This window comes from Petaurus breviceps, unplaced genomic scaffold, assembly GCF_028583685.1.
Source record: "Petaurus breviceps papuanus isolate PSGF00001 unplaced genomic scaffold, PetGlider_PUasm1.0 685, whole genome shotgun sequence".
Lineage (NCBI taxonomy): Eukaryota > Metazoa > Chordata > Mammalia > Diprotodontia > Petauridae > Petaurus > Petaurus breviceps.
In genome coordinates, this window is record NW_027186455.1 from 234,785 (window position 1) to 248,652 (window position 13,868).

General features: G+C 38.2%; 1 protein-coding gene across 5 annotated transcripts in view; it reads right to left on the minus strand.

The window, feature by feature from the left end:
* Positions 1 to 13,868, minus strand: part of BDKRB2 (bradykinin receptor B2) — a 64,872-nt gene that overhangs the window by 14,609 nt on the left and 36,395 nt on the right. For 2 of the 5 annotated variants that reach the window (XM_069104241.1, XM_069104238.1), the window contains one exon: positions 10,446 to 10,542. The exons of the other annotated variants lie outside the window; for them this stretch is intronic. The gene's annotated coding sequence lies outside the window, so the exon portion shown is untranslated. The remainder of the gene's footprint in view (positions 1 to 10,445; positions 10,543 to 13,868) is intronic. 5 annotated transcript variants of the gene reach the window in all.

The window sequence follows — 13,868 nt, forward strand, 5'->3', positions numbered from 1 at the left end:
AGAGAGAGAGAGAGAGAGAGAGAGAGAGAGAGAGAGAGAGAGAGAGAGAGAGAGAGAGAGAGAGAGAGAGAGAAGTTGTTATAGATGCTTTGCAGTGAAAGATTAGTACTAGAATCTTGGCATTGCAGATTTGTTTCTAGTGAAACTGTTGCCCTATTGTGACTCCTTGAAATGAGTGAAAGACAGCAGAGATTTAATTCCTCTACCTTCTGACCCATGCTTATAGTCAACAGACATTTCTTTCACAATTCTTTTATTTCTTAAGATCTTTATTCTTGGTGTTTTAATAGGAAAGTATGACTGTCGTAACTGAATGTGATTCATGTCTGTTATTAATTGTGGGGGACACAGCAGTGGAAGGGGTCAGGGAACAGCTTGTTGTACATAGAACTCTACAGGACCTTGTTCTAGAATAGTTAGAATTTCATCCTGACTTGGGGTCTCAGACTTAAGACTGTGAGAAAACTTTATTAAGAACTCTTATAAATGCCTAAATAGGGGGAAACTAGGTAGTTTAGTGGATAGAGTTTCAGGCTTACAGTCAAGAAGACTTGAGTTCAAATCTAGTTTCAGATACTTACCATCTGTGTGACTATGGGCAAGTCACTTAACTCCATTTACCTTAATTTTCTCATCTACAAAATGAGCTGGGGAAGGAAATGGCAAATTACTCCAATACCATTGCCAAGAAAACCCTAGTGTTATGATGAGTCAGGCATGACTAAAATGATTGAACACCAAAAAAACACCACCTAGATACCAGAGGAACTGAACCACATGACCCAAGAACTCTTACTCCAAGATCTTGAGCAATAGGTACACAGACCTGGGGGGTAGAAAGAGGTAGGGTATATTTCATTGCCATCCTATTGTCCTTCCTTAGGCTATGCCAAGGTTTCCTGAGCTCTGGCAGTAAAGGGCAGAATAGAAGGAAAAACCAAGGGGAGGTCACTGACTCATGGAATGACTTAGAAAGAGTAAAATCACATTGTAAAGGTGGAGGTGGTGAGGAGGGAGCTTCTCTTGCTTTCATTTAATTTTCCACCTATCCAGCCAATCCTATCAGAGAGCACCACTTGTTGGTTATATCTCATAACTTGGTTTTTAGAAATCAAACTGTTGAAGAGCTTTTTTTTTTTTTTAAAGCAACTGGGGTTAAGTAACTTGCTCAAGGTTACATGGCCAGTTATTTCTGGGTGTGGTGCTGAGTATCCGAGCTCAGATTTGATCCAGGTCATCCCGACACTGGAGCCGGTGCTCTTACTCGCTGAGCCACCTGGCTGCCCCTAAGCAATTGGGGTTAAGTAACTTGCTCAAGGTTACACGGCCAGGTGTTTCTGGGTGGGTGCTAAGTGTCTGAGCCTGGGATTCGATCTCCAGGTCATCCAAACACTGGAGCCAGTGCTCTTAATTGCTGTGCTACCTGGCCGCCCCTGTTGAAGAGCTTTTAATCTATATGCATCTATATAAAACAGTATATGTTTATACAAAAATGTATGTATGCACCCACTCATATATGCATATGCAGAGACTGGGGCCTATATAAGGGAAATTTGGTGGTATGGCACCCATTGTATTTTATAATACAGTTTATTATCTTTGTACTTATCTCAATATCTAGCAATGTGAGTTGTGCTTAGTAGGTAATAAAGTCATATTATTGTTCAGTCATTTTCAGTTATGCCTGACTCTTTGTGACTCCATTTGGGGTTTTCTTGGCAAAGATATTGGAGTAATTTGTTATTTCCTGCTCCAGTTCATTTTACAAATGAAGTTACTAAGACACACTAAGTTACTTAAGTGACTTACCCAGGGTCACACAGCTTTTAGGTGTTTGAAGCCAAATATGAGTTCAGGTCTTCCTGACTCCAGTTCCAGCACTCTATCCTCTGTGCCACCTAGCTGCTCCATAAGATCATAAATTTAGGACTGGAAGAAGCTTTGAGGTAATTGGGTACCACCTCCTTATTTTATAAGTACTTCACAATTATTTGCCAAATGAATGAATGAATGAATTTTGGGACTCATCAATTCATAGCACTTTGAAATTTAAGAAATCTTTTTTATTTTGCTTTCTGGAGGGCAATACTTTAAGAAATATTAAGAGCTCACCTAGTACATTCCTTCAATTTATAGATGAGAAAAGTGATGTACATAGAGGAGTAACTTGTCAGACAGATAATAAGGAGAAAGACTGAAATTCAGACTCAGGTTCTCTGGCTCCAAATCCAGTGCTCTTTCTATTATATCTCATTGCTGCTGGACCTCACCTGGAAATCTCCTCCCTATCCCTGGCTTTGGTATGACAGAGGTTTAGTCTTGGATGAGGTTTCTTTGAAAAGGAAATAGGCATATGTATACACATATACATATATATGTGAGTATACATGCAAATTGGTACATAGATATATACTGATATTATATATATTTATTTGTATATACAAGTGTGTGTTATAGGAATGTAAATTTTTAAGATCTTCCCTGCCCCTAGGTTAAGTGCACCTGGAGCTTGTGATGTGAGGCTTGTTTTTCAGGAACGCCCACACCTTGGTGCTTTGTGATTGAGCAGTGGGTCAAGAGGGTTGTTACATTCTCTGACCCAGGAGAAGGCTATATAATCCCTGATTTGAGACTTTTTTTGGGGGCTCACTTTGAAAAGTGTTGTGTGATTTTACCAGATGAGACTCTGGGCAGCTGTTGAGAGCCCCCCAGCTTTGAAAACCCAGATGTTGATGCTTCCCTCTCTGGTAACTGTGATTTGGTATGGATGTAATGGTTGGACAATTGGAGGCCTGTCTGATTGAAATGTTTCTGTCTGTATACTCTGAAGTTCGGGGTGCTGATCTTTTCCCCCTGAACTAGGTAAATGATATGTTTGATTGATTAAAGCAAGATTGTTAACCCATTTTGAGTTGCTTTCCTTTAGAAAAGCAGATCTAAGAACCAGTGTTGGCAGCCACCCTGGGGACACTGGGGTGCTTGCTGCAACAGTGTGCTGAAAAATAATCAAACAAAACCTATTTCTTTCATAGGTTGCTATAGCTAAAGAATTCACCAAGATCCCAGTCCCTTAGTGATGAATCTTTGTATCTACAATAGCTAGGCTGATCTTTGGAAACTCAACCCTAAAAATATTTACTGTGGGAAAAAATGAGGGCCATTCTTTTCTTTTTTTTTTTTTTTTTAAGCAATTGGGGTTAAGTAACTTGCTCAAGGTTACACAGCCAGTTATTTCTGGGTATGGTGCTAAGTATCTGAGCCTGGATTTGATCCCCAGGTCATCCTGACACTGGAGCTCATGCTCTTACTCGCTGAGCCACCTGGCCGCCAATAAGCAATTGGGGTTAAGTAACTTGCTCAAGGTTACACAGCCAGGTGTTTCTAGGTGTCTGAGCCCGGATTCGATCCACATGTCATCCTGACACTGGAGCCGGTGCTCTTACTCGCTGTGCTACCTGGCCGCCCCTGAGGGCCGTTCTTTTCAATCCAAATAAAGATTTAGAAAATTTTTTTTTATTCTCAGTATTATTTTAATCACTTTTGTGGTATAATATACACACACACATACATACACACATATACACATACTTATTAAGAGTAGGACCATACTGTGCTTAGGTTTTTACAAGCCAGGTTGGTAGGGAGGATGGGGAAGGAGGAAGAGATTGGCTATATTTGGACAAGTATGGAATTTCTGAGACTCCACTAGTGCACAATTTCTGAGTCAGATGTCTTATGTTAGAAGGACCACTTAAGATAATATTAGTTGTGAGATTATTATGATGAATATACTTACAAAATTGTTCTTGGGCTTTCCCCTTCATTTAAAAAAATGGAATACTGGAAGCAGCATTCACTTTTATTTTAATTTAATCAAGATCTTGTCCAGGACGTACTTTTTAAGTACTTGAGTTTATTTTATCATATAAACAATAGAAGTGAGTCTTGTTAGGACCAAATAGAATTTAGGACTCAGATTTTTGCCAGGGCCTGGTACTTTGGTGAATGAGTCAGGTTAGGGGTTTGTGAGCATGCTCAGCTAATAACAATAATAAAATATTAGAATAATAGAAGACACACATACACACAAAGCAAGGTGCCACAGTGGATAGAGTGCCAGGCCTGGAGTCAGGAAGACTTATCTTCTTGAGTTCTAATCTGGCCTCAGCTATGTGACTCTGGGCAAGTCACTTGACTCTGCCTCAGTTCCTCATATGTAAAATGAACTGGAGAAGGAAATGGGCAAACTACTACAGTAACTTTGTCAAGAAAACACTGCTCTCTCTCTCTCTCTCTCTCTCTCCCCCCCCCTTAAGGTTTTTAAAGAGCTTTATAAATATTTTCTCATTTTATCCTTATGACAATCTCAGAAGGTAGGTGCAATTATTATCCTGATTTTACAGATGAGGTAACTGAGGCAGATAATAGTTGGGCGACTTGCCTATGGTCATACAGCTAATAAGTGTCTGAGGTTGAATTTGAAATTAGGTCTTTCTGATTTTAGACCCATTATTGTAGGCACTGTACCATCTAGCTTTCTGTAATCTGAAGCTCTAGACTTGGCAATAACAGGTTTCCAGTTTCTCAAGGGTAAGGGCCACATTTTTTCCGTTGTGTGAGGATGTCCATCATACGGTATAAAAAGAAACAGATTGGTATAGTGTACAAAAGCTGTGTATGCTAGTGTAAGGGTTTGAAGCTAGAAGATCTGGGATTGAATATTAGCTTTGTTACTTCCCAGAGTCCCACCCCTTCTCTGGACTTGCTTTATCTGTAAACTGGAGGGGTTTTAGAAATAGGTCAGATTGGATTAGAAGATAATCAATTAGGTCTCTTCTTGCTGTAAATCATATAATGCTTCTTTGGGTTTTAGTTTCTTCACTGGCAAAAGAGATGATAATACCTGTACTCCTTGTCCATGGGGTGATTGTGGTAAAGAAGTGGGCAATCAGTAAATACTAGTAAGTTATGATAGGTGATAAAAACTAACCAGCCAAGTGGCAGGGAAGGGAAACTGGTCATCAAACAAAAGAAACCCTTGCCCCAGTAAAGGCAGTTATAACTAATATTTGAATGAAAGACCTATCTATATTCAAGACAGTTTTCATTCCTGTAAGTTAAAATAATTCAACTGTAAAGTAATGTTTAATATTTGTATTTTGAAACTTTAACATTTGGGAAGCTTTATGGAAAGTTTTGGAAATATTTAAGGTGGAGACCTAAGAAAATTTATGAGTGGGAATTAAGAATTCCTTGGAAGCCTGCTAGTTTTACATCCTGTCCCCTGAGTAATTGTGGCAGAGATGCAAAGTGTTCAGGCTCAACCGTGCACTTTCGTGTCCCTTGGTGTTAGGTATGTCTACCCGGCACATTTTTTCCCATTTGGTCCTTTTGTGTTTTGAAGAATGGTTGACGTACCCAGTGTCCAGAACATGAGAACTTAAGACACTTATGTAATCTGTTGTTTTTCACATGTGCTAAAAACACAACTTGAAGATTGTGTCTATTTTGGGGCTTTCCTTTATAGGGAGGGTGCTGATAAGCTGGAGTCTGTGTAAAGGAAGGTGACCAGAATGAGGCGATTAGCAACCTGTCCAAGATGGTACAGTGAATAGAGAACTGGGTAGGGAGTCAGGAAGACTTGAGTCCAAATCTAGCCTCAGACATTTACTAACTGTGTGACCCTGGGCAAGTCACTTAACTTTTGTTTCCTCATCCATAAAATGGGGATAATAATGGCACCTATCTCCTAGGGTTGTTAGGAAGCTTAAATCAACACTTGTAAAGCAATTATCACAGTGCCTAGCACATAGTGGGCTCTATATAAATGTTAGCTATTATTATTATTAAGCTCTTATATTGCTTCCTCCAATTTAACTGTTTTTGTCCCAAAACACCTATGTTCAAAGTCTAGAGGAATCTTCTCTCTCAACATTATCATCAGATAACAAGTCTTGATTCCATCTCTGTACTATCTCTTTTTACATCACTTCACTTCACTATCAACAGCCTAGTAATGGCCCTTTTTGCCACCTACCTGAATGATTTCAGTACTGAAGAAGTCCCTCTTTCAATCTAATCATCATGTCTCTACTAGAATAATCTTTTGTATCACCAATCTGGTCATGTCATTCCTCTGCTCAGAAATCTTTAGTGGCTTCCTATTGCCTAGGAAATAGAGATAAAACTCCTTTGCCTGGTATTCAGCATCTTCCATTACTTATTTTTGTACCACTTGATGAGGCTTATTTTATAACAGTGGTTCTTAAAGCATGCAAAGGGATACACGATAGCATGTTCTCAGGGCCTTTCTACATTATTAAAAAATATTGAGTTTTAGTTTATGTGGGTTGTGATATTTATCATATTAGAAACTAAAATATTTTGGTATTATTGCAAAAATAATTTTGACCTCACAGACCCCCAAAAGGGTCTCAGGTATGCCTAGAGGTCCCCAAGTTACACATTGAGAACTCCTGTTTTATGCTATTTTACTCAACAAACTTTACACTTGAGTCAAACTTATTTTCTCCTTGTCTGTGAGAACACTCCACGCTCTCTCATCTCCATATTTTTGCTCATGTCTTTTTGATGCTTAGAATGTTGTCTTTGCTTATTAGAATTCTTATTTTTTCTTGAAAAGTGAACTAAGATACGGTCTCCTCCATGAAATCACCCCTAATTGGTAACCACTTTTACCCCTCTTGATGGGGGAGTCCTTTCCAGAACCTCCACTTTGGGGAAGGGCCTCACACTAGTCATCCCTCATTCTCAGGACTACATCACCATGTCCATCTTTTCAGCTCCCATTTTATATGTTGTCTTCTATTAGACTATAAGCTTCTTAAGGGTAGTGACTCTTTTTGCTTAAACTCTTAATTCCAGCACTTAGCACAGTGCCTAGCATACAGTAAGTGTTTGCACATACATACAAGTGTTTAATATATGACTATTGAATGACTGACTTGAACCTTAAGTAGTGCTTTTATTTTTGTAGGGGAGAAGGCAAGGCAATTGGGGTTAAGTGACTTGCCCAAGGTCACACAGCTAGTAAGTGTGTCAGTGTCTAAGGCTGAATTTGAACTCAGGTCCTCCTGATGCCAGGACCAGTACTCTACTGTGCCACCTAGCTGCCCCCAGTAGTGCTTTGTTTTACAACACTAGAGGCCAAGCTTAGAGTTAGGACCACCTGAGTTCAAATCCAGAATCTGACACTGTTTAGCTGTGTGACCCTTGGCAAGTCATTTAATTTCTGGTATATTCAACTGTAAAATGGGGATAATAATAGCACCTACCTCATGGGATTGATGTAAGGATCAAATGAGATAATATTTGTAAAGCACTTAGAGCAGCATCTGGCATGTAGGAGGTACTATGCAAATGCTTATTATGCCCTCCTTCCTCCATTAATCATGTAATATTGTATATTATAGTTATCTATGTTTGAATCATCCACCTATCAGATTATAAACTCCAAGTAGGCCGGGTGCTGTGTCTTATTTATACTTTGAGTATTTTTCTAGTACCTAACATAGGGCTTGTACATGGTAGGTATTTAATAAAATTTTGCCCAATGAATAAAATGTTGAACCTGAGTATGGAATGACTCCATGGAGGGAGTGAGACATCATCATTGCTTTCAAATAGCTGAAGGGCTGTTGTGTGGAAGAGGAATTGAATTTATTCCATTTGGCCCCAGGGTGCAGAATTAGAACCAATGGGCAGAAGTTACAAGGAGGCAGGGTTTGGCTCAGTATAAGTAAAAACTTGTGGTCAAGCATCACTGAGTATTGGGAAGAGCTGGAAAGAGCAGAGCCTCTGGGCTAAACACTGATTCATTTTGTGGCTTTGGACAATCCAATTAACTTCTCTGAACATAGTTTTCTCATCTGTAAAATGAGGATTGTACTATCTGTTCTACCTACCTCACAGGGGTGATAAGCTGCTCAAATGAGAGTTTTTCTTTTTAATATTTTGTTTTCCAGTTCCAAATTCTCTCCCTCCCTCTACCCCCTCCCCTGGCCATTGAGATGGTAATAAATTTGCTATCAATTACACATATGAAGTCACGTAAAACATGTTTCTGTATTGGCCATGTTCTGAAAAAAAAAGAAAAAGAAAGGAAAGCATTTGTTTTAGTCTGCATTCTAAATGTATCAGTTCTCAATCTGATGGTGTATAGCATTTTTCATCATGAGTCCTTTGGGGTTGTGGCAGATCATTATTTTGATTAATGTTACTAAGTCTTTCATAGTTGATTATCTTTATAATATTACTGTTATGGTGTACAATGTTCCTCTAGTTCTGCTCACTTAACTTTGCATCAGCTCAATATGTCTTCCCAGGTTTTTCTGAAAGCATCCTCTTCATTAGGTATTATAGCACAATAGTATTCCATTGCATTCATATGCCACAACTTATTTAGCTATTCCCCAATTGATAGGCATCACCTCAGTTTCCAATTCTTTGCTACCACAAAAAGAACTACTATAAATATTTTTGTATGTATGGGTTATTTTCCTTTTTTCTTTGATCTCCTTGGTGTATAGACCTAATAGTAGTATTGCTGGGTGAAAGAGTATGTACAAGCACAGTGGATAGAGCACTGGCCTTGGAGTCAGGAGGACCCGAGAACAAATTTGACCTTAGACACTTAATTGTGATCCTGGGCAGGATCTCCCTCCAAAAGGGGTATGCAAAGTTTCATAGCCATTTGGGAATAGTTCCAAATTGTCTTCCAGAAAGCACAGCCAATAGTGGACCTATTTTTCCCTCCATCATTTGTCATTTTCCTTTTCTGTCATCTTAGCCAAGATGCTGGATATAAAGTGGTACCTCAGAGTTGTTTAAATTTGCATTTCTCTAATTAATAGTTACAGTTTTAATTTCTTCCTCTGAAAACTGCTTGGTAAAATTCTTTGACCATTTATTAATTGGGGAATGACTATCTTTATAAATTTGGCTAAGTTTTCTATCTTTTTTTTTGAGAAATGAAACCTTTATCAGAGAAACTTGCTGTAAAATATTCCCCCTGCAGTTTCCTGCTTTTCTTCTAATTTTGGCTACATTAATTTCGTTTGTGTGAAACCTCTTTAATTTTATACAAATAAAATTATCCATTTTACCTCCCATAAACCATTCCATATTTTTGTTTGGTCATCAACTCTTCCCCATCTAGAGTTTTGACAGGTAATTTCTTCCATGCTCCCCTAATCTGTTTATTATATCACCCTTTATGGCTAAGTTATACATCCATATTGAACTTATCTGGTCCATTCCCAGTTTCTGCCAGACTACTTTCCAGTTTTCCCAGCAGTTTTTATGAAATAATAAATTCTTTACCCAATAGCTGGGATCTTGGGTTTATTAAATATTAGGCTACTTATTTGCTTCTGTATATTGTATTTCTATTCTATTTCATTGATCAACCTCTGTATTTGTTAAAGGGTTCTCTAAAGCACAGAGCATTTTAAAAATATAAATTGTTTTGACCAGTGCCAAAAATGGAAATTGCTTCCTAATTAGATAATTAATTTAATGACAATGGAATTGATCAAGGAGAGGCTAGACTTGTTAGGGAGATTGCAAAGGATTTTCATGCTTCAGATACTCCTAAAGTCTCTTTTAAATCTAGGATTCTGTGAAAATAGCACCTGAGAAAGAACTAATCCTTTTCTGGCAACACCCCCTTTTTCAGTTATTCAATTTTCTAACCAATACTGTTACAAACTTTAACTATACTTTATAGCATAATCATATTGAAATGAATGATTCCTGACTAATACAGATAGAATAGACAAACAAATAGTGAGATATTCCAAGTCAGTCAGAGAAGGAAAAAGCTTTTCCTTTGTATGTGAATATGAAGATTCATCTCTATTATTTATTAATTTAAAAAATGACTGGACGAGATGCTAGATTTTGTAGCCAGCCGAAACAGTGAGAAGTTCTAAGCAATTTGTTTACTTGGCATATATAGAAGGCAGCCAATGCTTCATCTATCAGCTATGCCAAATATGGAAGCGAATTTGGTGAGATGAATGGTATATAGAAACTACTTTAAATTTTAGCTCATTCTCCACAAGACTAGAGGTGATATAGGGGAGAATGTGCCCTCAGGTTTTGGGAGTAGGGGAAAGATTTGTACTTCTGTTCTTGCTTTATCCCTTTATATAAGCTAACTGATGCTAATTGGTAAATGATAGAGTACTAGGCACTGGTGGTTAATTAACATTGGGAAAACATGCTTGTATGGTAGCTCAAACCAATGGAATTAGAGCAGGTTGGGGAAACTGAACTTGAGGCTATAAATGGCCCTCTAGGTAGATTGGATTTAATCAAAGGGCTGCACTCAAGGACCTAGAGGGCCACATGTGGCCTTGAGGCCACAGGTTCCCCACCCCTGGATTAGAGAATGGCACCTCCAACTGTCAGGGATTACTCACAGAATCCTGACAGAGATAGAGTCTGATTTAGGGATCTTGCTTGTCTGTGAGATGGGGAGTCAGGCTAAGGATCTGCAGTCTGAACTTGTTTCCTCTTCTGTAAAATGAGAGAATGAAGGGATGGGACTAATTAATAATAATAATAGCTAGCATTTATATAGCACTTTAAGGTTTGTTTTTTTTACATTCTACTTTTATTTTAATTTTTTGGTCTTTATTAATTTGTTTGTTTACTTTTAGTTTACAAGATTTAGTTCCACAATTCCTTGAGTTTCAAATATTCTCTCCCACCTTCCCCTTCCCCTACACCCATGGTGGTATACAATCAAGTATAGGATCTGCAAATACTTTCACACTGACATTAGTCAGGTTATAAAGCAGGATTGTATCAGATGGAATGAACAATGGGAAAGAGGAAACAAGACCAAACAAGAAAAAGAAAGAGAGCCTGTAGTTTGCTTCAATCTGGATTCAAACTCAGTTCTTTCTAGTTCTTTCTCTGGACACTTTAAGGTTTGTAAAAGCCCTTTGTGAAGATTATCTCATTTTAAACTCACAACAACTTTAGGAGATAGACACTATTATCTCCATTCTACAGATTAGGAAACTGAGGTACAGAGGAGCTAAATGACTTTCCCAGAGTCACACTTCTAATAAATGCCTGAAGTCAGATTTGAGCTCAGGTTTTCCTAATTCCAGATCCAGTATCTACTTGGCCACCTAGCTGCCTCTGTCATTAGTAGAACTTGGATTCAAACCTAGGTCTTTGGTTTCCCAGTTCAGTGGGCTTTATATTAGATCTCTCATAGCTCACTTTTTCTTTGATTCCATCTGGCCAATGATTAGATTTTGTATTATGGGCTTATTCAGTCTGGTTTCTATAGGGACAAATTCTGAAACAGATCCTACTAGGGGAGGAAGCTATATTCTTTGTCATGGTCTAGTCCTAGTAATACATTCAAACCAGGAGGATGTGTAACAAGGCTAATAACATGACCATATTTTGGGGAGTGGGTGACTTTACTATTGCAAAATCAATCCTATTTCTTAGGACAGTCACCATTATTTCCAGGTCTGTATTTTTTATCTCATGCTTCAGGTAATTTTTATGGTTCAACATTTTAAGGGTTTTCCCTTACCTTCCTTTTTTTTTTTGGATTCTTCTCACTCAATAAATCCTCATTGACTTGCTAACTAGATTTGGATTGGACCCTGATAGGAAACTTAGTATTAGTGTGTATGGGAAACAAAAAGGAAATTTGAAATATGTAGAGTCCTGATAGAAGCCTGAAGGGTACAAGTGATCACACTAGAGTAGAGAAAAAGTCTTCTGAGATTCTGGATTGTAGAATGATAGAAGTTAATACAGTGCTCCTCCTTGCCCCATCACTTCTCTCCTCTACCCAAATATTTACCAAGTTGCACTAACAAGTTAGGTCCCCAGTTGTGGTGCTGATCACTTTCACAGATTCTAGGATTACCTTGTGAGTCTGTCTTCCTAAAGCCATAACTTATGAGCCCCCACCAATAAGTTTCCCCTTAATACTCAACCATTATATACAATTTGCTCAGAGCAAAGGCATCTACTAAAATGCATATAAAAATAGTAACTACAAAATATTACTATTCCACTGAAACTTCAGGCACATTTTCTCATAATACATCCAAAATCCATGAGGAGAGTCAACACAGAGTACAATACTAGTGAAGTAAATACATAAGGAAGGAAATATAATGTGCATTTATTAATACAAACTTTGTGCTAGGCACTGTGCTAAGCATTTCACAAATGTTATTGCATTTAACAAAACATGGAGCATGCAGTCAAGGCAATTTTTGCCCCTCTATATTCATGTCCTCAATAGTCTTTCTTTCCTAGTAGGACCCTCACAAAGCTTCTCCATGAGCACCTTGTCTGCTGTGTAGGTTGCTCCGCTGGGCTCTTCTTTGCTCCTCTCTGAAGTTCAACTCTAGATTGCTAGGACTAGTTCTCTCTTGAGTTCCTGCCAGCTTTCTTCTTTTTTTTTTTGCTTTTTGGAGGGCAATTGGGTTTAAGTGACTTACCCAAGGTCACATGGCTAGATTTTGTGTTAAGAGTCTGAGGCTGGATTTGAACTCAGGTCCTCCTGACTTCAGGGCTGGTGATCTATTCACTGCACCACCTAGCCGCCCCTCAAGCTCTCTTCTTTACTGCCTGAATCCCTGCTTTTTGAAGCTACTTGAACACTGCTTCTCAGTGTCCATGGTTATGTGGAGAAAGTGTGTCTATTCCTTGTTAGATATGATATCTCCAATTATTTGAATAGCTCTGCTTCAAATTGCTAAGCATGATAGTCAATGTTGGAGAGATAAGTCCTCTCCCTTTTCCTCAGGTATAGTGTTCCTTCAAAGACTGCACTTAGCTTAGACAGATGTGACCTGGTTAACTCAGTCTTTTAAGGTCACTGAGGTATATTGCCAATTTTTAGTGGGCAAAAGGATTATTCTTTTTGATTCAATTAGAGAAAGGGGTTTATGCTTTGTAAAGGGATCAGCACATTAACACTTCATTATCTGTAACTAGATACCGGAAAGGGAAATTAATTGGTCAAGGATCAACTTTTTCTCTTACATTAAGATCACACAATAGTAGAGCATCAGAATAATAGAATTTCAAAATCACAGATTCTTAAAAATAAAAAATCTTGGAATGGAAAAGCCATGCAGTTCATGATGCACAAATCATTTTGCAACTTTTCTGACAAGTGGTCATCCAGTCATCACATGACCACTTCCTTTGGAGAAGAGATGATAATCTTATGAGACACTCATTTTGTTGTTGATTAACTCTAATTATAGAATCACCAGAATCCCATGACCTCAAAGTTGGAAGAGTCCTTAGAGGTTACCTACTCCAAATCATATCTGTAAAGGAATTTCTATTCTATATAACTAAGTGATTATTCTACTTATACCCAAAGACTTCCAGGGATGGGAAATTCACTTACTCTTGAGGTACCTCTTTCCTCCAAGGAACAACTCTTAACTGTTGGAAAGTTTTCCTTACATGGAACCATGAAATGGCTATTTACAGCTTCTCCATGCTTTTCTTAGTTCTGTCCTTTGAAGCCAAGAAGGACATATCTGTAATGTAATGCCAAGGAAAGGCAACTTCCCAAGGTTCAGAATACCAGCATAGGTGCTCTCCATTTTATTCAGTGACCAACCAAGAACAGAGAAGATCAAAACATGACATCATTCCAAATACAGCATTTACTAAATGTGATTAAATAATCTCCAAGTACTACCCCACCCCAGGACCTTCCAATCATTCAATCAATTACAAAGTCTCTGTTCTAAATACTTCTCCACCCCTAGGCTATACCTTAATTAAGTCCACCACAAAGCCCCTCTTCTCAAATGGAGATTAGTTTCCAAACATAA